The sequence below is a fragment of the Marmota monax genome, unplaced genomic scaffold, assembly GCF_021218885.2.
Source record: "Marmota monax isolate L192 unplaced genomic scaffold, Marmota_monax_Labrador192_F-V1.1 WCK01_AAM20220418_F8-fsc00117, whole genome shotgun sequence".
In the NCBI taxonomy this organism is placed as follows: Eukaryota; Metazoa; Chordata; class Mammalia; order Rodentia; family Sciuridae; genus Marmota; species Marmota monax.
In genome coordinates this window covers 1,891,788-1,919,583 of record NW_026693023.1, presented here as the reverse complement: position 1 = coordinate 1,919,583, position 27,796 = coordinate 1,891,788, and the positions used below count along the sequence as shown (strand labels likewise).

At 34.8% G+C, this 27,796-nt stretch overlaps 1 long non-coding RNA gene across 1 annotated transcript in view; it reads right to left on the bottom strand.

Annotated features, from left to right (window-relative positions):
- The window catches only part of LOC131424497 (uncharacterized), a 180,207-nt gene that overhangs the window by 134,031 nt on the left and 18,380 nt on the right, over positions 1–27,796 (bottom strand). Inside the window, exon 1 of the long non-coding RNA XR_009227612.1 lies at positions 9,595–27,796. This exon is cut by the window's right edge and continues 18,380 nt beyond it. This is a non-coding gene — a long non-coding RNA (uncharacterized LOC131424497). The remainder of the gene's footprint in view (positions 1–9,594) is intronic.

The following is a 27,796-nucleotide window of genomic DNA, read 5'->3' as shown; positions in this document are numbered from 1 at the left end:
ATTACTTACTAAAAATCAAAAATGAGTTTATAATAAGGAAGATGTTTTTAACATCTTCTAAGCATCTCTTTGCCTAATTATTCTATTTGTGTAAGAAAGAAAATAAACTTTATTGATCTAGGAATTATGAGTATGTTTTGGAAAAGCTGTGTAAGTGAAGACATTTGGAGCTACTTCTTCAATGATCTACAGAGAATGAAGAAGAGACAGGGTAGGAATGATGGTAATACTGACAGTAATTTAGGAATTGAATGCAAATGCAAAGAGTAGGAAGAAAGAGGACAGCAGAAACCATCTCATGCCAACATGGAAGTCACCTTTTATTTTATCTGGAGATATGCCACTTGTCCCATCACCTTAACATGTCATGAGACAAATGAGAGCTAATTTTAGAGGCAACAGAATGGTACAGGTTTTGGAATAAGAAAATTCTGAATTCAGATCTTATTTTGCACCACATTACAGTCATAAAATATAAACAAAATGCTTAATCTTTTTGAGCTTCAGTATCTTTATCTTTAAAATGGGGATGTCATAAACATGTCATAGAATTACTCTGTGAATGTATATGTGTGTGTGTGTGTGTGTGTGTGTGTGACCTAGAAAATAATAGTTACTACTTTTCCTTTTCCAGTTTGCTCAGAAAGAGAAGAGTTTGATGTGGAAACAAAGACATAATCAAAATGAAAACCAGTGAAGCAAAGGATTCATTCTACACAAGCAACTTTGAATGAACAAATGTTTCCAGATACATTATTTATGCATTCACATTCTCAGGGAGTTCCCATTATGTCAGCCCATGAGGATCTACACACAAGAAGAACAAGTCTTGTCCCTTGTAAGGAAGAAGACAGTTAAGTACAGAAGACACTCACAGCTATCAAAAAATATGGCATGTTATATCAGATCAGCTATAAAAGCACAGAGGAAGGAACAATTAAATATGCCTGCAGCAAGAAAAGTATTTGTAGACCAATTCAGTTGGGGTCTTCCTGAATAAGCAGAATAATGCTTCTTAAGGTTTGTTGCCAAAGTAGCAGCAATAGGACCACAAGGGGATGGGACAAATGCTAGAAATCCAACTCCTGGGATCCCAAACCAGATCAGGAATAGTAGAGATGGGGTTCAAGAATCTACATCTTAGCAAATCCTCCAAGTGAATCTATTGTACCTGAAATATGAGAACCACCGAGGTAGGAGCTCACCAAGCAGGTGACAATTAAAGATGGGGGCATATTAGGCAGAACATGTTCAGACAGCAAGGGAAAATTCAATACAATAGTAGTACAGTGTGCACAAAGGTAAATGGCAGTAGATGGGCATGGTTCAGTAGCTTGAAGCCAGATTGTGTTTTTACTTACTTCGTTAAAGAGCTTGAACTGTATTTTTAAGAAATAGGGGTTAGGAGGATTACAGAGAACTTGATTCCTTCTCCTTTAAAAAATCTGCACAGAAATAGAATACACACACACACACACACACACACACACACGTGTGTGAATAAATAAAATGAAAAAGCCCTATGGAAGTTGATGAAAGCATTACCATTATCCTCAAAATATATCCCACTGCAATTAATTCCATATAGTCATTCAAAGTAGCTCTAGTCTAGTGAATGAATGCTGAATTTGGAGAGAGAGGAGTTAGTGAATCCAGGCTGGGTAGCCTGGGGAAAAAAATTAACTTTATTAAACTTCAGTTTTTTCATGTGAAAAATGAGCAAAAACATGTGCCAAGTGTTGTGAGAATTAAGAATAGGCATATCGAAGTCACTGTGAACTTTTAAGCATATATACATTGCAAAATACTCCTATTAATAGCATAACGGCTCTTCTTTTAATTCTTTCAGTGGGGTAAGTGTAAATAAACTTATAAAAGGGGAATTCTAACTGCTGGGAAAATGATCACATCAGAAATAATTACCTTCTTCCTATGCCAAAGAATGTCTTGACTGGGTATGGCTACAAATCTAAACGGAGGGCCAACCAAAACTGAACAGAAGGAAGAACTATCTAAGGGTCATACATTCAAAGGGGAAGAGAAAACCCAGATCCTGCTGCTTCTGGCCTGAATTCACGTGTGGATATAATTAAGAACTGATAGTTAATGACAGCACATGCAGAACTAGGGACAAAATTGGGGCACTGAACTAAAGGTAAAAGTCTTTGAGCTGTTCACAGAGATATAAATGAAGATCAGACTAAATGTTGATCCTAGACACAGATAAGAGAAAGCCCTCCAATGAATTACACTCAGACTTCAGGATTAGAAGAGTTTCCAATTTCAGATGCAAAGGCAGAATTTTACCATCAACAAAGCCAAAGGGGAAATGACATTTGAAAACCAACAGATAGAGTTTTTTGCCTTCTCCTGGATGACAGCCAGGTGCATAAGCCAAAAGGACAGGATTCAAAGTCAGTTAGAAACAGAAAGAGTAATTGCAGACATTCTGCCTCCCGCCAAGTTGTGGGTAACAAAAAAATCCTGACTTCTTTGGGGATCTGGTTTTAGCAGTAAAAAATCCCAGAAAAAAAAATCAATGAAAATGAAAATACAGATACAATGCACAAACATATCAGAATCTGTCAGACTCCCTACCATAAACAGGGGACCTTAAACTCCCATTTCTCCCTTTGTATAAATGCACCTTTTAGTTGTGGTAGTTAATGATGCTGAATCCATGACAAGTGTCAAAATACTACAGACAAAGACAAAGCTGTGGTGCTGTAAACACTATTGTAGTTTTATTAACTACATTAGCTAAATAAGTTTGCAAAGGTTTCTGGTGCTATATATAAGCCTTCTGAAATTTTTAAAACTTTTTTTTCTGATTATGGATGTTGGATGTTTATAGTTAAAAACCTGGAGTATTAAAACAATAAGAAAGAAAATGACAATTATGATTTCAATGGTGAACTTTGTTAACAATTTACCATATTTTCTGCAGCTTTTGAACATATATCAACTGTTTAATCATTTAGCACCCAGCATTATACCATAACTATTTTCCATATTATTAAAATGAACACTTCAAAAACATAATTAGAAGGCTTGAATAAAATTCTATGAGTATGTGAGGTTGTAATTTAAACATTTCTCTACTGATGATCATTTATCTTCATTATTAAAAACGCTGGGATTAATTTCTTTGTGTGCAAACCATTGACTGCATGCAAAGAGATTTTCTAAACATTAGCTGCAAAATAACAAAAGCCTTTAACATTTTGTTCTATATTTCCTGCTAGTTTTTCTTCATAGATGTTGAAATTATATTACCTTTCTTTCTATCACACTGTCAAAATTAAGAACCTTAACATTGTCTGAATCTTTCACTTAGCATAATTTTAGGATTTTCCCCTAAACATTAAACAGTCCTTGGAGAAGCAATTTTGAATGACTGAACAGTATTCCATCTCATAGAATAACATTTATCTATATGACTAGACTTTTAATATTAAATAGAAATATTAATCATGTAGCATCAGTACAAATATTGCTGTAATAAACTAGTATTCAGATTTTATATGCATTCTGATTTTAAAAGAAAAATAAATAATGTTAAGGCCATAAAGATTTTATTTCTAAAAACTTTTTCCAAAAGAATTCATATTCCTATATGTCATATTAAACAAACTACTCTTTCTAGAGTGTAGGTTAGATACTAGTCTTTAAAAAATAAAAAGATCATTCTAATAGTAGAAAAAGTTATTTTATTTTAATTGGCATTTCTTTAGTTACTAAGTAGTTGAATATTTCAAATATTTTATTGTTCAAAAGTATTTTATAAATTATCAATGTATGCCTCTTTTGCTTTTAACTTCTTTCTTCACTTGAAAGATATTTTATATTTAATATATTAGATATATAAGATTCATTCATGATTTATCACATCTGATCATGAATATGCCTAATATTTTACCCTCTACGACAGATCACTAACAGAAGTATTTAATACATTAGTGATTTTTAACATAAAAACATTTATCATTTGTATAGCAAAATAATTAATATTTCTCTTTACATTTCCCCCTTTATTTTAATGCTTTGGAAGACTTATTTGATTCTGTTATAGGGGAAATACATTTATCTCCAGATATCTGTGTTGGGGAGGGTTAGGGTTTTTGTGGAAGGAGGGAAAATTTAACCTTTAAATCCATCTGAAATTTATTCTGGTGTAGGACAAAATAACAAGGACTAAATTTATTCTCTTCCAAATTGTTATTCAGTTGCTTCAACATCTTCTACTTAATGATTCAATGATTCTTTCTTTCCTACAGTATAAACAGTATTTAATACACTTTGTTACATTATTAACTTTATCAAAATGTTAATCAAATAACATAAAAATTAACATAGTATATTGCTTTTATACATAGAAGGGTCTCTTTCTGAGCTATTTATACTCTCAATGTTATTTTCTCCTCTATTCTTGTCGATTGTTTGGTGCTGGGTTTAAACCCAGGGCCTCACACCTTTTAGGCAAATACTCTTCCAGAGTTACACCCCCAGTGCTTCCCCTCTAGTCTTTATTTGATACCACACTACTCTAAATATTATACCTTTAAATCATCTTTTGAAATTACTTGTGTTAGCCAGGCACAGTGGCACATGCCTACAATTCCAGTGGCTTGGGAAGCCTGAGGCAGGAGGATCACAAGTTCAAAATCAGAAGCAACTTAGTGAGATCCTGTCTTAAACTAAAGAATAAAAAAGGTCTGGGGATGTGGCTCACTGGTTAAGTACTGCTGGGTCAATCCCCAGTACAAAAGAAAATATTACTTGTGGGAATTTTTATTGTACCAAAAATATTCTATTTACCAGAAATTAACAATTATTTCAAGTAAATTTTATATAAGTGTGTATTCCAAAACAAATTCCATAATAAAAAGTTTTATAGAAGTTCAGTTGAAGTACATTGGATAAATTGTTAATTTAAGAGAAACTCATATCATTCCTGAATTGTGTTTTCCAGGGAGGCAGTGATAAACTATAAAATTTATTAGAAGTTTGCCTTTTAACACTTTCTATATCTACATGACTGCTAGAGATCCAGTAATTAAATGTTACATAGCAACACAAGAGAAAAATAAAGGGGCATTTCCCAATCCCTAGAGAGAAATGGAAAAACGTTTTCAATTTTTGATACAAGTGGTGCTTTTTATGTTAAATTTATTTTGTTTTTTATCTGAATTCAATGTGAATTTTTTTTATCAAAGAACTTATTTACTTATATATTAACTACTTTGCCTGTAAACTACTGTACTTTTATGCAAGAATTTCACATTATTTTTATGCATGTATATGTCAAATTATCTGCAGATATTGTAAAGTTACCCTAAATTAGGGAAGAGAACCAGAATTTACATTAGTATTATTTTTTTTCTAAGAGATCACTAAAACAGAACCCAAACAAGAACTTTGAAAGAAGGCAAGATAGATAACTGAAATGTTTTCAGTGGCTGACAGATTCCTTATGTAGAGCATCCTGAAATTGCTATTTAAACTAAGAGCAGAATGATAAATGATGAAATAAAGCAGTATTAAATTTTTAAATTAAACTTTTCATTTTGAGATAATTATAGCTTCATAGGCCATTGTAACAAATAACATACATCTCATGCATCCCTTACCCAGTTGCTCCAATGAAGCATCTTATAAAACTAATATGCTATCATATTCAAGAGACTGACATTCTTACCGTCAATTCCTCATGTTGCATTTTTATAACCACAACTCCCTCCCTCCCTCTGCCATCCTTTACCTAATCCCTGGCAACCACAAGTATGTTTGGCATTTCTTTACTCTTGCTGTTTCAGAAATGTTACAAAAATGCAATTATACATGTTATAAGCTTTGGGGACTGGCCTTTCTCATTTTCTCTGTCGGGGTAATTCTCTCACCACAGGGCAACTCATCCTAATCACTGCCTGTAACAATAGCCAGTTCTTTTTTATCTGAGTACTCTTCCATGATATCAATATATCACCATGTGCTTACCCATTTACTCGTTGGAGGACATCAGGGCTGTTTATAGTTAGCAGCTATTATAAATAGAGTTACTGGAATATGAACATTTGTATACAAGTTTTCATGTGAACATAGCTTTTCATTTCTCTGGAATAGGGATGCAATTGCCGAGTTATATGGCAGCTTAACATTTAGTATTTTTTATAAATTGACAAACTTTTTTCCAGAGTGTCTATACCATTTTATATTCCACCAGCAATGTATGAGTGATCCAGTTTTTCCCCATCATTGCCAGCATTTGGTTTTGTCACTCATCTTTTTTATTTTAGCCATTCTGATGGGCATGTGGGTTTAATTTACATTTCCCTAAAGTCTAACAATTTTAGTATCTTTTAATGTACTTCTTAACCACCTATAAATCCTCTTGGTGAAATATTACCTTTTGTGTTTTGCCCATTTTCTAAACATATTTTTAATGGTTTTAGTTTACTCTTGAGTTTGGAAATACTAGTCCTAGGTCAACCATGTGGTTGTAAATATTTTTTCCAAATATGTAGTTTATCTATTCACCCTTTCCAAGGGTCTTTTAGAGGGCATTTTTTTTAAAACTTTATGAAACACAATCTATTTGTTTTTCTATACAAGTATTATACTATTCCTTGGACAGCCATAGATCAGGAAAATTTTTTTCTCTTGATTTTTTGTGAAGGTATTTAGAGTATCATATTTTACACTTAAGTCAGTGATCTATTTTGAGTTTGATTTTATATAAGGTGGAAGACTCAGGTAAAGACGTTTTTTGTTTTTGTTTTGCCATTGGAAGTCCACACCATTTATTGGAAATGTAATCTTTTTTTCTGGGCTTCTGTATCTTTGTCAAAAGTCACTTGAGCATGTATTTATTTGGGTCTATTTCTGAGTTCCTGATTTCACGTGGCACAAATGCTCTTTGACTTAATGGTATTATAACCTGATAAACACATTGCAACACAAAAGTGAATTTATACACGTAACCTACCAAACACCACAGCTTAGCAACCAGTGCACTCTAGAACATCAATTGTTACCCCTTGTGATCCTTTGGCTGCCAGGGAGCTGCCAAAGCTGCCACTGCAATAGCACCCCTAGGGAGGATCATTTAGGATATAGCACTAGCCTGGGAAAAGATCAAATTCAAAATCAAATTAGGGTCTCTACTGAATGGGCATCATTTCTGCACTATGGAACCACCATAAATCAGGGACCACCTATACTGGGTTTGCTTCTGTCTTCATTTTGAGGACACTGTTCCACTACCTTATGACATTTTGAGATGTAGACTGAAAACCTGAGTATTTATATTCCCATGACAGAAAGTCTATTTATGTTTTTCTTTTTCAAAACTTTTAGGGCAAGGGAAGATACTGGGGGTTGAAATTATTTATGCCACTTCTCTGTAAAATTATTATGCACTAGTGAAAAGAACCTTAGGATATTCTCATTAGCTGTGATATTCTAAAATACCATTGGAATATGTCTGGTTGTGGGTCCCTTATTACTCAGCGTTCTCAATATGATTTTTACCCCTTCATACTGAGGACATGTGCATTTTTTTCAACTCTAGAAAATGTCAAGATTATTTTTTCTTCTTTGTCTTTGATTTTTAGAACTCATGTTAAACAAAATTTGGCTTCCTAAATTGATTCTCTTTGTTTCTTTTCTCATATTTTACTTTATTTTCCTTTTCCTTCTGGAAAACATCCTTGAATTTATTTCTTTTTTTGCAAAATTTTGTTAATTATACTTTAACATTCTATTAATTGTTTCTATATTTTGATGTCTCCATTTTCTTTTTTTCCATTTTCATATCAGAAAAATTTTGTTTTAGAGATTATAATTTCTTTAATATCTCTGAGGATATCAATTTGGATATTTTTAAAATATCTCTTTGATAAATCTCTCCTATTTCCTCTAGAATAATGGCTAGCAACCAGTGCTGATTTTGTCCCTCAGGGGATTTGGCAACATCTTTGTCTAAATATTGAGGCATCTTTGTCTCATTTTGTACAGTGTGGCATTGCTTGCTGCTGGCATCTCCTGGATAGAGGCCAAAAATGCTGCTAAACATCCTACAATATACAGAACACCTCTCCATAACAATAAAAAAAAATCTAATCCATAAACTCCATAGTGCAAAGGTTGAGAAATTCTGTCCTAGGCTTGTTTACTTTGATTTTTTATTTTCTATTGCTGGTTTCTGTTGTCCAGTGTATGAATGATTGGGCTGACTGATGCAAGTTGTTGGCAATCTGTCTATTACTTCCCAGACTTTTTCTCCATGATGTGCTTTGCTTTAGGTCTTATACATGAATTCGTAAACCAGCAAGGGTCTCTTCAACTGCCAGAACCAGGGTACAGTGTTAAGCTTGGTTACCAGCCAACATACTAGAAAGTGTAGGCCTCATATGCAAATTATGTAGATTCCTCTGAGAGAGTCTCCTGCTTTACTTCTGTGGGTAAGAGCTCTAGTTACATGCATGGGTGTGGAAACATCTCAACCTGAGCCCTTCTTTAGACTTGTAGTCAACACTTTGATTTCCGTTTTTCAGCTTTGTAAGCCTGCCCTTGCTACACCTGCTGACCTGAATGCACAGACCAACTCCTCCCTGAAGCCTCCTCAGCTTTATCAAAAGCCACTTCTTCCTGTTTCAGCTTTCAGAATAGGTTTCTTATTATGTTCAGAAATACATTCTTTTCTCTGCCTTTACTGCAATTTCAATGAAATTCAGGAAGGAAAAGTAGACACATGTTTAACTCAGTCCATGAACTTGAACTTGAAAACTTTTCTTTTTATTTTTTTTCAAATTAAGACTATGTGGTTAGTAAGTTCTCTTAATAAAGGGTGTACCTACCTACAAACTAATTTTAGAAAAGTGACAGCAATCTATGTGGAGGAATAAAATCTTCTAAATACAATCAAGTTAGAATAATGTTATAAAAAGATGCTGAATTTGTATAAATTGGGAAATGATGCTCTTTTCTAGGTCTAGGCTTCTTGTTTAAACTGAGGAATGGTTGAAGATACCCATAGATTTTTTTTTTAGCTCTTGTTGTATTATTACAAGTTAAGATAATCATAATAAGGCCTTATACTTCAACTATTAAACATTTCATTTTATTATAATTTTGTGGCATCTATTTATTGTGGCTAGGCTTTCCCTTTGGAAAGAATATGAAATGGAATAACATGAAATGTTTCACTGTAATAAACCAATACTCTTGAGTCTCTTTGTATAAATACAGAGCTTTGGGGTTTCCTCTTATATTCTACACACATTTTAATGTTTTTCATCAGAAGGAAGTATGAATGTTAGTCTAAAAGGAATTTTTAGCAGTGGGAAAGAGACACAAAATGCAGATAACAGACTTATTAATGATAGGAATATATAAAATGTCCTACCAAAAGATCCTAGGGCATCTAAGAACTTTTTAAACTATCTTTTGATAGATTATTGTTGCTGATTGTTTTCCTTTTTGTTGAGAAAAAAAGATTTGGGAGTTTTATCCACTTACAAGGTGTAAATATTTGAAAAGTAGTTGGCCTGGTTTGCTTTTTAAATAAAAAAATGAAGAAAAAATTTCACTGACCTATACAAGAGAAGACAGTTCAGAATCCTGGGAGTCTCAAAAAGCCCAGCCGACAGTTGTCAGTGTGGTGAAATGCATCGCTGCTCTCAGCAACATGCTGTTGGCTTGACGTTCTTTGCAGTCAACAAAAGAAAAAAAAATTGGAAATGGTGAACTTCCAAACTGTCCTAATTTGGAAAATAAAGAAAGAAGGTTTAACACTGCCTATTATCTTTTCTTCTGCCAAACTTCAACCCCTTCTGTATTGACATAGGGTAAAACTTGTGACTAATACCGTCCAGTGCTTCAGGCTATTGTTCACATTCTTAAGCCTTCTACAACAGTATCTAAAAGGCACTTGATTGTGAGTTCCAAAATAATAAAAGAACACTCTTAGTAAGGCTATTGAGGTCAACAGTCTATCTTTTAGCTTGTGTGTGTGCATGTATGCACATGTAAACATACACATAAATATATATTTCCTAATATTTATATGTGTGTGTTCATTATCCTGATATATCTAAATACAAATGATTAAAATAATTTCAGTGGAATGATTTGACAACCTACTTGGGATATATATTCTAACATTTAACAAGTGTGATTATCAGAACATACTTTCTTTATCTAATCTAAATTCCATACACTGCTATTTTATATCTATATCTATTTCTATCCCCAGTATAGTTGAGAGAAAATGGTCAGCATCCTCCCAATAACAATCTTTCACATATTTGACTCCCATCATTAACATGACCCAAAAGCCCTAACGTCTCAGAATTCATATTTTCTAGAACTTAATCATTTTGAAGATTCAACTTAGGACTGCTCCAATTTCTGGGCTACCCTCTTAATTTTGTCTCAAACATCTCTGTCCTTATTGCTAGCACTGCTGGTAGTGATCTTTTCTACATGTATAATTAGAGGGCAAGCCAGAAACTGGGGTAGCTTTCAACTAAGGGTTCAATGATTTCCACTCTACCTAATATTCACACCACCCCTAAATATGTATCCCCAAGTTGGGGAATAAAATCCAAATAATGATAATTGAAAATTTAAATTATCTAATGTATTCATTATATAGGGCTGCATTGTCTCTCCCTCCTGCTCCCCAACATTCCATGAAGACCTGAAACCTTCTAAAATGCTTTACATTAAGTCTGTCTTTGTCTTATCTCCTGTGGATGATTGTCATTAATTTTGTCTCACAAATTGTGGGGCTGTATCATGGGAAAATGGTCTGCTATCTCACTCATCTGGAGGCTTACTTTCAGCCTTCTCTGTAACAGGAGTTACAGATAAAAGTAGCCAACAGGAGTCCTCCTAAAATTATATGGAACACACCAAAGAAATCTGTTTGCTGATTAACTTTTCTTTCCTAAGCAGGTTTAAACCCAACAAAATATGGATGTCTCTCCTAAGTGATTTCCATGATAGGAAAAGAGGCAAACTATTGTGCAGAAATGAGTCAGAGAGAATGAAAATCCAAGAGGTGGGACTGTGATTCACTAGACCCAGAATATCTCCATGGAATCCACAGCAGAAAGAAAAGCCCACTGAGGTCTGAGTTTTTTGTTTAGGGTGAACAGTCTTCTTCCAACAAGAAGAGCCAAAAGCTTGGTGATAGGTTTCTCATTGCATTGGCTTTCCAGAGCCAAGAACAGTGGCCCAGAGCAGACATGCAAGTCATTGATGATGCCTATTTCACACCAACCACCTATTAGAATGCTGCTCCCACTCAGAATATATCTGAGGCCTCTCTTTAAAAGATGACTCCAGAGTTAGTTGTGGGATACACATGTAACACACATTCAAAGGAATCCAATTAATTTACGGCTGGAGCTGATGTTCTTACTCATTTATGAAGCTCAATTGTCAGTAGCTTCAAATGTTTCTACTGTTTTCTAGAAATCTAATGTTCTATGCATTTCTCATAGTTTCCTTACGCTTCTCAAAAATTGAACTTGAATTTATTTTGTAATCACACAAAAAATTATTTCACATATATTTAAGACATAAATACCTATATTTAATTATGTAAGCAATAAAGCTGGAAGAAAATATAGTAAATTGTTGTCAATGATCATCTCTGGAGATTAAATAGTGGGTAGTTATTTACTTCACTCTAAGTTTCTACATTTTCCATACCATTAGTAATGAGAATATTTTTCTTCTGCCACAAAATCAAAACCTTAAAATATTCTTCCACACTATTATTTTTGGTAGTCCCCAAGTGATGCTAAATTAAGGTTGGCACAGCTGTTCAATTAAGTCCAGACTTGGAAAAAATTTTAATATTCTGCCTTCCTGAGGAATATAAATGAATATTTGATATTTACTTTCTCACTAATTATTACTCATCTCCCAAGCCAAAAAAATTACATTTACTAATGAAACTATGTTTATTATTTCAAATAACCAGTCAAGTTTCTAGGTATATCCTCTCTATTGGTATATGCTCCAAGTCCAGCTCAACCAGATGATACTGTGGGTATGACTTTCTACTCTTAACAAATTAGCCCTAATTTATCATCTCAGAAATTCAAGAACACTGAATAATATAAAGGCGTATTGAAAATCTGCTTTGTAGGATCCAGAGCAGAATGGCACACACCTGTTGTTTCAGCTACTCAGGAGACTGAAGCAAGAGAATCACTTGAGCCCAGGAATTTGATGTCAGTTTGGGAACAAAAACTAGGAAATATGTTTGGTAAATTTATTTAATATGTTTCAACTACAAAGCAGAGTGGCATAAGAAAGACTTGAGTTTTCCTGGGACTTGCAAAGGTCAGAGCATGACTACCCAGGTGACTCTGCTGATAGGCATGACTCTGGATGCTGATGATAAAAATGGTCTCCTGCTCCTTATTGGCACTTCTGTCCTTACCTATTCATAATACATATTTGCCAATGTAGGGTGAACCTGTGGGCATCATCTTTTCTCTCAAAATGAATATGGATGTTTAATTGAATAAATCAAATTCTCAGCAGGAATTTATTAAGTCAACTCTCTTTATAACAAAAAAAATCGCTTAAAATTTGGCTGTGAGGATTTTTTATTATGCAGTGGTTCTGAAGGTTTTCCACACCATGATCTCCTCTGTATCTAAATCTATTTTATAAACAATGGGATCTTATGTCCTTACATTCCATATTATTTTTCTACTATCATATTCTTCAGAATCCATTCAATTACTGCATTGTTCTTCCCACAACTCTACCTTCTGAGATACCTAAAAATATTTAGAAGCCAATTATCTTAAATTCATTTGTTTAGAATGGATAACTTCATAGCATGTGATGTCCATTTCTGACTTGATACTTAGTTGGAGCTTATCAAAATCACACTGTGCTGCAAGAATCTGCATCTATTGGTTGCATTAAATTCAGTTGCTGACAACATATTTTAGAAAGAAAGACATAATTTCTTTTTATTTGTTCCTTATTTACTTGGAGATTAGATCACCAAAAAACTCCATATCCTCCAAGCTTTGGTAAATAAGGTGGTAAAGTGGCACACTTCACAAAGGTATAGTTATTCTAAAATTACTTCATAAAAGCCCCATTTCTCATTTATACTCTATTTCCTTCCTTTTAGCAATTCCTGCTACAGTCCTCAGTCTTGTCTTCTTTTTGGTTCTCTTCAATGGTATCATTGACTTCCTAAGACAATGGAAGAAAAAAATGTCAACTGCATTATCCCAAATACACACAAAACTGAGTAAATGTAATGGCCAATCTATGCATTCCATGAGAAATGATAAAGAATTAAATAAGTAAGTCATAAATTGGGAAAATATAAAATAAATACATGACTACCCCCATATGCTAGGTGCTTCAGATGAGCTTAAGGTGTTCTTGATATTTTCAGGTATACTTCACAGATAACTAACTTAATGCAATTAGGACAGGAAGTATAGGCAGAAAGAAGGGAGTGATCACTGGCTTGGAGGTGGGAAAACAGGAAAGCGCATTAAGGTGTCGTGGGAACCGAAGCTCAGGTAGAGCCCTGGCTCTGGGTCAGGCTGCAGTGGCACACATAAGCTTCCCTCTGGGAGCTGCTTTCTCTATCAGAGATTAGGGATGATTGTTGGCTCTTTGGTTAGAACACTTCAAGAACTATAACTACCACATTTATTCCTAAAGAGAGTTTTCACAATTTCTTTGACTTGTAGCTTACTTTATGTATTACTCCCTTAAAGGCCCAAAAGGTATCAAAATACTGAAGTTTATTTTGCACAAGATCTCAAAAGAAATAATTGCTAGGGCCAAATGGGCTGCCCTTGAAATTTGCAGGAAAGCATTCCTCATATTTCAAAGAAACAAAAACCAAGATGATATATTATTACTATGTGAATGTAAAAATCTGTCAGGTATCAATAGGAAAAAGGAGTCTTTTAATTCTCAAAATCTAAGTAATAACTAAGAAATCACTTACTGATCAACTGGTAAATGACAAACTGAGGACCTCTCTCTCAAGGGACCATAAGCTAACAAGAGAGACAGGCATAGAGACAAATTAAATACACACCCAACAAAGATGCCAAGAAATACTGAATCACAAATTCTACAGAGTCCCTATAGTCAAAAATAACTTGTAAGGCATTTAAATACAAGTTTAAATTGTAAAGCATTCCTGTAATGAATAGAATTTCTTTATATCAAAGAATTTATGTCATGGAAAATGGGAATTTCAAAACAACAGAGATGTTAAGTGACGTTTACAATACCCTCTGACCTACCGAACAGCAGGATATAAGAATATTTCATTTCATATTAACCTACTTTCCTCACTGCCTACTGAAAGAAAAAGTAGAAATTATTGCACAAGTTCTAATGAATAAAATTACTTAATTGGGCTCCTCTGCTTTTTCTTCAGATAAAAGGATGACCTCTAAAAACAGTCACACTTCCCCAGAGAAATTTATCATCTGGATTTATCAAACATTACATGCATAATCTTTAAGTATTCTCCCAGTACTCAGAACCTGGAACAGAAACCTAGAAGTGTTTTGAATGAATGAATTAGCATTAAAAATAAGTCAGTGAATTTTCTAAGTTGATACATGTTTGTGGACTCCACTCACCGCCCATCCTTCCACCAGCATGATCTTTGTGACTTCATATCTTAGATTAGTTCAAAATGGCTAAGTATATTCATGTATTTTCAAAGATAGTATTATTAATACTATCAAGCAGAAATACTCCTTTGAGTCATTTAAGTCTTTTGTGTCACTGGGCAATTAGGATGTGCTACCATTGTAAAGTAATAAAGAAGAAACTCTTGAGAATGATTGTGAGTCCTTAGAATGACAACAATAAAGATGAATCATACATAACTGAAGAGATTGTATTCCATGTGATTATTTAAATATTTGGCATTTTTTACTTTTATATAACTTTGTGGAGCAGGTTGAGTAGCAAAATAGCATAGTTAATTTATAATGGTCCGCTTTATTGAAGGGTGAGAAAGAATAAAGGGATTTCACATTGAAACCCATATGCACTGGATGCTTTTAATATCATCACAAAAAAAATCTGTAAGGTAAAGATGTTAGACCCAGTTTTTTGCTTGCAGAAATAAAGAATCAGTAGTATTTGTAAGCTAACATCACAGAGCAGAAGTATAATTTTAATCAATAGCTGGGTTCTTCCAAAAGAATATGTGTTCTACCCATATTTTTCCCACATAGACTATTCCACCCTTCTTACAGAAGACCCCCAAAGGCTAATATAGTGACTTCAGACCTTAGATTAGCTCAACATGTATGTATTCCAGTATATACCATAAACTTTGTGGCAGCAGAATCTCAGCCTCTGCCTGTATATATAACAATGACAAGCACATGAGATATTCAATAAATACTTACATAGTGGCTATACTGGGCTTTTAAAATGTTCTCTCCCTCTTCCAGATCTGACCCTGGCTCAAACTTTAAACAACCCAGGAACTAGCTGGGTCATCTGGATGAAAAAAACGTTGAGATGCATGAAATTAAGAAAATTTACTTCTGTGTCACTGTACTCTAACACCATAGAAAGCCCCATCATATATACACACCTGAAATTAGCAAGGACGTTGTTATCTAAGAAGTGAGCAGATTCTGTTCTAGTAGGCTAGTTTTCCCTCTTCCCTGAGTATAATGGGCTTCAAAATGACAGGAAAAATAACCTTAGAATTACACTATAATACTATAAAAATTAACACTATAAAATCTATTAGCCACCACTTACATCCAAAGAGTTTATCCCCTCTACCCAACACTGCCACTGGAAGCTGGCTATGTTAAACAGACCCTTTTAATGTTCCCCAGTTATCCCTGTATTCTCAGAGTTATGCCTTTGGGGAAAACCCTGCCTGTGAGTAGGGCTAGGATCTGTAACTTGATTCTCACCAATGGAATACAATAATACTGATGTTAATTGAGTGATTGTCTTCCATAAGATTTCAATGTCTGTCCTGCTTACAGACTGTCTCCCTTAGTGGATACACTGAAGCAAGTGGCCATATTGGAGAGGTTCCCAGGGCCTACAGACAGCAAATAGTAAGAACTGAGGTCCAAAGTCCAACAGTCTCAGGGAAGGACATTCTGACAAGACCCCATTGGGCACGAAGCAGATTCTTCCACAGTCTAACTTACAGATTAGACTGTAGCCCTTGTCATGCCTTGACTGCAGCCTTTCAGAGATCCCAGCTAAACCCTGACCCAAGACACTGTGAGATGACACATGTGCCACTAAGTTTGTGGTAATACTACTGCACAATGACACAGAAGTAATGCATTGCCCATAATTCTAATTGTGTTAGAAGGTATAGTGAGACCCCACAGAGGACCACCTTCTATATCAGATCTTCTCAGCTGTATCAAACACAAATCCTCATTTTATTACTATGTCTTGTTAGTGCCCTTTTAACTATTATAAGTCATACCAAGTTATATATCATCTATGGATTAAAATTTATGGGAAATACAACCTATCTATATACATAATTTAAAAATCAACATAATATCTAAGGTCAATAAGTTTAATAATAAAAGAGATAAAAGAATATTCATAACAAGTAAAAGTATATACTTTTCAATATAAAAACCATTTCAAAACCATATTAAAGGACATATCAAAGTATCCAGATGCTTGAACCCACAATTAGAGTCATGGAAATGCACCAGCACAACTTGCATGCACAATGAATGTCTGTTTTGTATTCTTAACTTAAATGCCACAAACAGTGCTGCCTTTGGGCATGTCATTTTCTCAAATGCTGAGCATCTCTTGGAGAAGTTCTTAGCAAACTAAAGCAAAACACTGTCAATTCACATGAGTTGTCTTCCTGGAAAATTCAGAGTATACTAGAACTGTGGAAAACACACTTTGTGCTTATAAGTAAAATGAAATTAAATCTGAACTCAGACAATTATAAACACACTTACATACAAATCCGATGAGTCATTCAAATATTTTATGAGAAGCAGTATGATTCTTTTTTGAGCAAGATTGTCAAGTGCATTGGCAAGGCATCTGGCATCCCTGCCTGTTGCAAATCACTGTGGCAATAAAATGAAATTCTGAAATATGTACAAAACCACTGCTCTAATTGGATGTCTATTCCTAATCAAAGATTTGGTATAAAATACATGACCAAGTCATATGGCAGAAAATAAACCTCAAGTGTAAACTTCTATAATGCTTTACAGTAGTAAAATTTTGTAGCAAATACAATATAATGGATATAGAAATTGTATGTGTATATGGAGAAAGAGAGAGAGAGAGAGAGAGAGAGAGAGAGAGAGAGAGAGAGAGAGAGAGAGAGAGAGAACAAAAGAAGAAGCCTGGTATGGCATTCTAATTTACACAGAATAGAAAACATAAAAACACATTGCACATACACTATTGAAATAGATGGCTTTTAAAGTCCTTCCTATCCCTGAGATGTATATATCTCTGAATCCTGTACCAAGTCATAAATATGACAGAAAATACATTGCTTATTATAACACTAAACAATCAATAAAAATTTTTTTGCTGGTATCTTTGAAGTTTAAATGGCTTAAAAAAGATTTAACTTGCTTAGATCTATTAAAAGGCCATAATTTTTAATGGATGCCTTCTCTTTTCCACAAAAAATATTTTTATATTAAGCAAGTAATTAAAGATAATGGTGCATCTTTAAAGCTATACTCTTACTGGTGTTCTTGTCACCAACAATCATTCGGAGATCTAAGCTTCATTTTTTTATGGGATTCGGAGAGTCAGCTATTATTTCCTTTTTACTCTTTCCTTCTCCTGACCATTTTAAATTACAAGAGCATCAATGTGTGGAAAATGAGCAGTGTCAGACCATGAAAGTATGCCTAGACTTCTATTTTATAATGGATGCCCATGGCCATTGTCTTTATGTATGTATGTTTAACCAAATGTCAGAACTACTTTCCTTTCCAACTCTGGCTAGTTCTATGGTAATTGTCCAGCAGGATAAACTTGGTGCCCTTCTTTAAAATGCCAACAGAAGTAAATTATGGGGGGAGATAATGCTGATTGCAAAACTTCTGTTTTTATAATTAAATCAACCCACTGAGTGATATTTACAAGATAAAAAAAATTCCTAACTCTTAAATACTTTTTTAATTACCTCAAGCCAACAGTTCTGCTGTGAATTTAATCCATACCTAAGACAATTATGGCACCATTTACATTTATTCTCCCATTTACTCATTTATCTCCATTTTAACCATCAAATTTCAACTCGGGACTACAAGTAAAATATTGACTATTCTAAATGGAAAAATCAAAGAGGCTCAAACACATAAAAAAAAATTAATTAGTATATTTTGCTTGTTTCTAAGGTCAGCAGAAAGCTTTGGAATAGGTTTTCAGCCGCAAACCAATATTAGTTACCTCGTTGAATGTTTATAATATCTAATGTACTAATTATAATTAGTGCCTTCATATTTTTAGATGGGAAAACTGAGGTTCAGCAATACTGAATAAACTTAACAAGTAGTGGTAAGTTCCTAACCCATGCCCATTCCACTATAAACTCTTTGCTCTTAAGCAATAGGTATAAATTGTTGAAAAATCTTAAAAGTGCTCATATGAACAAAGTGATTTTCAATTGGCTCTACCTCCAGATGGCCTCTGGGATCAATTCTTCTTTTCCCCAAGGTTTAATTTTGGTTGACTTTGTTTACAAAGACAGAGTAACCAGAAAGTCTACCCCTTCCTCTAGCAGGCCTGAATCTGACCACAACTATTAGGGTTTAGTATGAGGTGTCCCCCAAAAGCGCAAGTGTGAGACAAGAATGTTCAGAGGTAAAATTAATAGATTATGAGAGTTAAAAACTAATCAGTGAATTAACTGGGTGGTCACTATAAGCAAGTAGGGTGTGGCTGGAGAAAGTAGGTCACTAGGGGCTTGCCTTTGGGTTTATATTTTGTCCCTGGTTATTGGAACTCTCTCTTAGATTCCTGTTTAGTAAGTCCTGAGCTGCTTTCCTCCTCTAAAACATACTTCTGCCTTTCTCCAGATGTTCTGCCTCACCTAGGGCCCATTGCAATGGAGTCTACTGACCTTGAACTAAGCCTCTGAAACTGTGAGCCAAAATAAACTTTTCCTCCTCTAAATTGTTCTCCTTGGGTGTTGGTCACAGTGATGCAAAACTGACAAAAACACCAACTATCACTAGTGACAGACATCCAAAACACAAACCTAGGTCTCTAACAATAGCTGAACAACCATCTGTTTCTCCTGGAAGCCCAGAAATTTCTTCTAAGAAAATTGTATTGAAAAAGACATACTTATCTCCAGTTCCTCCCTGGGAATTTCCTTGTAGATGTGAGTTACTTGCCCTCAGATTAAAATGTAGAGAAAGAAAGAAGAACTGAAACAAAGGAAGGACAGGGATCACTCTCCAAATATCTCAGAAAGGATCAGAAATTTCCACAGAAACAAATCCAAAAATCAGTTCATACCAACATCTGGTTTGGGTCTAAATCTCGCCCTGCAGGTGCCCCATGCTGGCAACATGATCATGGAGCAGGCAGGAGGAAAAGAGAACCCTCAGGCATCATTACCACTTCACTTCACACTGGTCTCAGGAAGACCTGTTTTTCACCTTGTTTAGCCTTCAATAATTCATCAAGAAGAGTCCTTTTCAGTTCCTAAGTTACAAAGTACAAGCCAACAGCCTGGATCTTTTACAGGTATTCATTGTGGTCTAAGAGAAATTCATTATGAAGGGACCTCTCTTCATAGAGGAGGACATATTATTTCTTTATTAATTGCTGTCTCTTCCCAATCTGGAGAAAGACAACAGTTTTCCTAAGAAGAAAATTTGAAAGAACTTAATTCTTAAAATACAGTTGCCCAGGCTGAGGCAGACAGACTCCATGCCTTCTGGCTCCAGACTTGTTTTTATAAATTCCATCACTTAAAGAATGGTGGAGAATGGGCACAAGGGTGTCCCAAGAGCTCTAATCCCAGACACTGGAGGTCTCCCTATGCATAGCCTCTCTGTAAAGTAGACTATAGATCCCAATTCCATTTACTCTTCAAGGATATCATGTAGGTGTCTAATGGCCAATCTGTTTTCCTGGAGAAGGGTGCTAGCAACCATGAAAACAGTAACTAGAACTCTGCAATACCCTGTCACTTTTATGTGAGCCAATTTTTGGCTGTTATTCGCTTGGTATTGATCTAAAAGGGCAGTGCTGATTTGAAATAAACAGAAAAAAGTCTAAAAAGACCTATATCTCAGAATGGCATCTGATTCATCACAAAGGATTTCCCTTTTTGTTCCCCAATGAGTCACCTGGGAGTGACTTAAGTAAAATCAATGAGAAGACATTTTTGCTATAAAACACTATTACTCAAGTCTTCTTATTTCTCAAAAGTCAAGAGATGCAGATAAAAACACTGATTCACCCATTCCTTTAAATGTTAGCATTAACATAAAGAGAGAACATGCCAATTGACTCATTTATCACATGTATTTCTTAAACAAATATCATGCTAGTTAAATCCTGGACTAGACTCTAAGGACATATTTGCTCACCTGGATTTGCAGAAATACAAAACATGGGAAGTTGTGTGCTTCTTTCATAAAATGAAAACTGTGCCAGAAACACAGGCATGATTCAATTAAACTAGATGACCAACCAAGGGCTCTTTCAGCTTCCTCATGCAATGAAAACAGCCTTGCATATTTATCAAAGACTCCAGTAGGAAATCACATTTTAATTGATGGATCAAGGAGTATAGGAACAAGCAAAATTACAAGCAAAGAGCTGTGTTTTAACAAGCAAGCATGCTTTTATTAAAGGAATATGATTTAAAAATTGAAATGAGTATTTTAACAAATATAGACTATGATAGCGTTTCAAACATCAGTAATATTCTGCCACTTCGGGCATGTTTCAAAACACACAAACCCCTCAGCACACTAGACTAATTTCCTCATCAACAATTCACAAACATCATACTGTTCTGTCTCCCTGCTTCTCAGCCAAGTAGTGAGAAGCATGTAAGAGGACATGCTGGTCTTTTGTGGGTATTCAGACCCATTTTTCCAAGGAACTATAAGCATTCTAGAGGTTCTACTCAGTTTTTCTTCCCATGAAATTCCCTCCAATGCCCCTACTCCTGTTTTTAATCCCCATTTTCATTACCTCCATGATTTGCAAAACTGTAAATCCCACCTCAACCTCTATCTTACAGGTATCTCTCCTATGCCTGATTCTACTCCTATAGCTCCCAAAACTTCCTTACTGCCTCTAATTCAAATATTTATACTGTATAATTGAGGTGAGCCAGAGCTGCACCATTTACTAGGCTTTAATATATGTAATAATTTTCTGGTTCCAAAAATCAAAATACTAATAATAATTTTTAAAGTTTATTATGACTTGATCAGTTTCTAGAAATTCAAAATTATGCTTAAGTCTTTATATAAAGCCAAATATGTCTTTGCCTGAGGATAGAAAAAACTCAAAGACCATCTTTTGATTTATAGACTAATGAATGGCCTTGCTGAAACAGTTCTTTATTTTTTGGTGCTAGGGACACTTGGACTATTTGAAAATGCACAACCAATGAGAAGTACTAACTTTGTTCCTTATTACCCGGTGTTTATGGAGCATGGTTTTCAAAATGCTTTGATATTAATTAGCTGCTACCAGAATAAACTCACATTTCCGTTTCAATGTTTTACCTTACATTACACCAAAAGCCTGAAAAGATTGAGCTTGTCCACTATGCATTCCCAATTACCCTCAGCCTGCATCTTATTGGTTGATTTTTCAAGTGCAGATAAAAACTTGGTTTATGAAGAGAACACTTGTGCCTTTCTACTTCATGTATCACTATTTCTCACCAAATAGAAAATATTTTGCCTAAGAAACGATTACTATAAGCTATTTCAAAATAACTCTTGGGCAATATTGAAAACTTACAGAGGTCACCAGGAAAATGACTAAAATATATACAAAAAAAATTTCTTATTTATTCTGGACCTAATTTTGAAGCAGGACTACTGTACAGCAGTTATTGCCAGAATTCCAGAGGGTGCTAAGTCTACTGAATGTTTTCAATGTAGTTGGAATAAGAAAGAGGGTATTTCATTATTGAGCCGTTGGGGTAAAAGGACAAAGTAGAAAGGTTGTGGGAAAGGGTCCTCTTTTAAATAGGAAAATGCATAACAAACTTTGTGAATTAATTCCCCATTCATTTAGTTCCTGGTGATAGAAATCAAAAGACATGTAATTAAAAAGTTCATTCCCCATCACCATGGATCTAAGAATCTCTTGAAGTGTAATCACTTGGAGCTAGTGAATGAGCATCTACAGTATTGGACATTGTGACCATGCATATGGGCTTTTAAGATGATTCAATCATGAGGTGGAGGGAGAGAGATCTGCTCCGCTCCCCAGGGTCCTAAAGGTCAATGATTAACATTGGCTGGGCAAGACTGCCCTGGATATTGCTTTGCAAACAGGGCCAAAGTGAAATAAAGCAGCATTATCCTCTGAATTCACATATCTTCCCCTCTCTGATGTCAAACTACTCACAGTAAAAGTGACTCATTTTTCAGAGGAAAAACCACTAATCACTATTTATCCTGAGCTAAAAGAATTACATAGTAAGTTGATTTTGATATTTTTTAAAAAGTATTTTGAGGGGCTGGGATTGTGGCTCAGCGGTAGAGTGCTTGCCTAGAATGGGTGCAACCTGGGTTGGATTCTCAGCACCACATAAAAATAAAGGCATTGTGTTGTGTCCATCTACAAAAAAGATATTCTCTCTCTCTCTCTCTCTCTCTCTCTCTCTCTCTCTCTCTCTTTTAAAAAAAGTATTTTGAAGGAGAAATTGGATTTGTGTGGAAAGGGGAAAAAGTTATAATATACAATTGAGATTATAAAAGTCATAATAAGAAGAATTTTGAGGTTTTGGTGGGCATTTTAGTTTGTTTTGATTTTTAAATAAGAACCGCTATTTTTGAATGAAAATTTCAGGATCAGAAAAAGCAAAATGTTGACAATCTAGAGCTGACTCTGAACACCTTTCTTGCCTTCTTGGGAGGGTCCCTGTCTGATGTGGTGTTGAGTGGCCTTCTCTTCAGCAATGAGAATCCAGGGAACCAGGAATCACTGAGCAAACTTCAATGCTGTGGAAATGGCTGACCTTGCAGGGGGTGTCTCATGGGCAAGCTGGACTATGGCAGGGCACCGGATTTTATAAAATCCTTCTCAACGACTCTGAAAGCATGAGAAACTGAGTACCAGAGTTGGGTTGAGTCTAAGCCCTTTGATATCTGTCACACCACAGAACCTCCCCCAAAATGCATATGTGTGCCTTTCTTTATAGAAGGAGAATAAGAACATGGAGCTAAGAGCACAGGAAGACAGAAGGAAAACCTGCAGTTACTCACAAGCACTCCTTCCTTGAGTCTTTCTCAAAGTATCATTTTATCACAGAGAACAGTTGACTTTAATTCTAAACTCCTGTCAGCACTGAGCATCATACATACATTTGACATACATTTGAACCAGTGAGTTGGGTGTAGTTTCTGTAGTAACAGTTGAGTAGACCTTTGTACACAAAGTGCATTCAGAAATCTTAGTCAAACAATGCCAATAACCCAGAAGGAGGTTTTTCCACAAACCACTAACTTTACCAACAACAAAAAATTCTAACTCTCATATCTTAATTTTCAAATGGCTTTGAGGAATGTCCTTTAGGAAAAGAAGCAAAAGAAAAGGAATAGCTGGAACAAACAGGATTGATTTTATTTGGGGTTCATTTTTCATAAAAGTATGTCCCCAATTATAAAAACTCTATAATCCCAAAGCACTTATAAAATGGTGAAAATCAGAGAAAAACCTGGTATTTCTCCACTCATTACACAAAATAAGCCTTTTATTTTCCTTTAAGAATATATATCTCATCAAATTTATTTTTAGTACTTTTTCTTCTAAGTTTTTATCTCAAATATTCTTAAACTCTTCAAGAATTTATATAAAAGCATTCTATTTTTATCTTCCTATTTTTGTATTTTATTGGGCCATCTGTTATCAAGCCTATCTCATAATTGTGTTCCTTGCTTTCTGATTACTTTAACCTGCCCCTGAATATAATTAGACTCCATTCACTATCTGACAAAACTCCATTTTTTTAAAAAAAATTTCACCAGGATTGCCAACCCTTTTGTCATATTATCTTTGCTTGGCAAAGTCCTGTAAACATGTTTTTGTTGTTGTTGTTTGATTTTTGTTTGTTGTTGTTCTTAAAACTGAGGAAAGACCAGTAACCACAAATATCATGTCCTGCCTTTTATTTTTTTTTCCAGAAACTTAAGAAAGAAAAAAATCTGTCTTTCCCTTTCCTCAACTCCATGCAAGGATGCTAAATAACTTTGCCATCCCATTTTTTCTTACATCAACTCTGATTATTTCTATGGATCGTATTATGGCTTATTAAGAGATACCTATACATTTATCATACTTTGGAGATTCTATAATATGAATCCAATGAGGTCAAGCTAACAAGAACTTTGTTCTTTAAGCCACACTTTTCCAAAGGATGCACATATTGAAAGGTATTTCAATTTCAATGTTGCCCTGATGGGATTTGGTACTACTCTGTAGAAATTCAAAGAATTCTTTCATTTAGTGAATGCTTTGGCTTTTAAATTGATATTTAAAACTTGGGGGGCAATCACAGGTGTTTCCAGTAGTAATCTCCTCTGAACTTAAACTAAAGTACCAATTTCACAAAGAGCAGAAATAATCCCCGAAAAAGACATCAAGACAAGAGCTAAAGGTGGACCAGTACTTTCTTTGGAAAGAGACTATGCAATAGGCAAAACAATGACTTTCCTCAGCCCTGTGGTTGTTTAGAGTGAAGTCCTAATTTGAAAAAAAGTGAGAACTTATGTCAACATATGCTTCCCTCCTACCAGCCAGTGCACAGAGAGGCATGCCATGGGGAATGTGAATCCATCCCAGAGGCAACTTTGAACCTAGAAATGGGTCTCTATGTGTCTTCAAGATAAACCCACAGCTTATGTGTGGCCACCATCTGCAAAAGTACAAAGTCTATCCAGAGTCTAAATAGAAACCACAGTCTCCAGAGACTAATTGGAGGGGGTTTGTCTTGGATTGAATTGGATTGTATTGCATTGCATTTGGGTGGAGAAAGACACTTGTGCCTGGCAGAAATGGATTATAGTGACAAATGCATACTTTATACAAAGCTGAAGCTAAAGGATAAGGTCAAGTGTGTAAGACAGACCCCCAAATTAATGGGATATTGTCCTCCATTCCAGGCTTATTGAAGATGTATGCTCACTTTAAGCCAATTTAAATTGATAACTGCTTCACCAAAATTACATTTAATTATTTTTAAAAGTTGAGTTAGTTTACTTAAAGAAGTTTCTGTAACCTTCTGTAGAGACCCCAAAATATCTACTAAATGATACTTTCAAGGTTGACATTTTGTATAATACACATACATCACAGTCCAGTGCATGGAATAATCCAGACCTGAGTCAATTCTTGGCTTTAGTATAATCAGCAGTGTGACTAAAATGATACTTCTAAATATTGGTAACCTTATTATATAAAATGTCAATGATAATGCCATGGAATTATAGTGAGAATTCAGAGAGGTAACAGTTTAGAGTATAAGTTATTAAAACTTAGCTGGTAATGATAGGGAAAGAGCTGTGGCTTCAGAAGTATCAAGAAGAGTCAACATATTTGAAAGAACAAAAAGGGAAAAAAACCATGATGGAGTACTATACAGGTTAGATAAAGGCTGACCTGATTATACACTTGTGCAAGGCAATAAGGCAATCTTATGCAGGTATTCAGTATGGCATAGATCCACTGAAGTTAGGAAAACATAAGTGAATTACTGTCCAGTCAAGGGTGGGTTTTCTTGCCTCACCTGGTCATATGCAAGACTGATCAGTTTTGGGAAAAATACATATTTAATATGGCTGCACTTCCATTATGCCTTTACTTAAGGACATTTCACTGAGGTGTTGACTTCATGACTCTTCATTGACCTTTGATATAAAACCAAGTGTCCTAGTAATTTGTGGGTCCTAATCTCAGATTTTCTATCACCAATCTCAAAGAGTGCACCTGAAAATTCTCTCTGATATTGTGTATGTGTTTGTGTGTCTGTCTGTGTGTGTATCTATTTCTAGGATGGTAGTTTATAACAACCCACGTCCATAAAAAAGATAGTTGACTAACACAATATATTAACCACTTCTACACTACCATCTTGGTTTTGAAAAGTTGAGACCATAACCAAAATAATCACTCCAGGAAATAATTTTAATCAGTTATATTTAGAAAGTTCAGGAGAAGTTGGTATAATACCGTTCACACAATGATCTTTTATAAGACATGTGCAGTGAGATATGCACTTTAATATATGGCATATGGCTATCAAGTACAAATATTGATTTCCTAAATGTCTAGCTTCCCTAATGTCTTAGATTAGAATTTAAAATGCGGTATTTCACTCTGAGTAGTCAAAGACAATTCCAAAGTCAAGAATTAAACATCACAGTCATTTCCCAAAGGAAATGAAACCAGTAAAATTTGCCAATTTCAGCATCTAATTTATAAAGAATCTGCCATTCTAACATTTGGTTATACCTGAGCATTTCATTCCAAATTCAGGGATCTGAGTTGCTGCCCTCAAAATTTTCCAAAACAGTACAAAGGAATCATATACTAGGGCCCGCATTGTATCCTCTGGATTTATGTGACATAAGTATAAACATGCAAATCAAACCACTCATGACAGACACAGAAATCATCACCATGATTGAAACTACAGTGGCATAAAATCTTTCAGAGGATTTCAGAAGGACAAATTGTTATTTTGGAGAAAAAAGGGAAAACAATTTTGAAATGTACAAATCAAGGAAGTTACTTGTCAAGTGAAACCCTTAAATTAAATTAATAATAAGAATAAATCGAGTACATTCAAGCATCTAACCGCATTGTTCACACACTCCTGTCACCTTTTTCCAAGGTTAATAGAGAAGAGGCACAAGTGCTTTCGTGTATATTTTCCATTTTGTGGCTTACCACATTCAGAAAGAAAGAAATCTTCCCCCCCTAGGCAGTTCTGAGTTGAATAAAAAGAAACAAAGCAGGAAACATCTTTTTTTTATTAAGTGATAGTGTTCTCTGTACAGGTTTCCAATATAGAAGAAAAAAGGAGAGGTAAAAAGCTAGGACAATTCACATAACATCGGGACTGAATTTTAAATGTCAGCTTAGCCAAACAAGTTGAAACCAGACATCTAAAACTTGACATCCTAAAATTGTTATTCACTTAAAAGAAATTCTAAAAATCACTGTGTGATTGAATGACTGCTTTTCTAAGTTCCAGGAAGAATAGTGCCCTCCTAAAATACAATATCTAGACAATCCAATAACTAAAAGTGAAACATAAAAATTCACTTATCCTACACTTTAAAATTCACTTTATTTTTTAACTGAGAAATGGAATTGGCTAACATTGTAAGAGCTATTTTCCCATGCATGCACAGAATGCTACAATTTATGAAGTTTTGCTCCCATCTAGAGATAATAGCAACACCAGCTCTTTAGATTTTACAGAAAACAAGAACTATAGTGACATCATAGAAGAAAATAGACTATGCCCAAAGAATAGAGAAACTCTTTAATAAACTTGTGT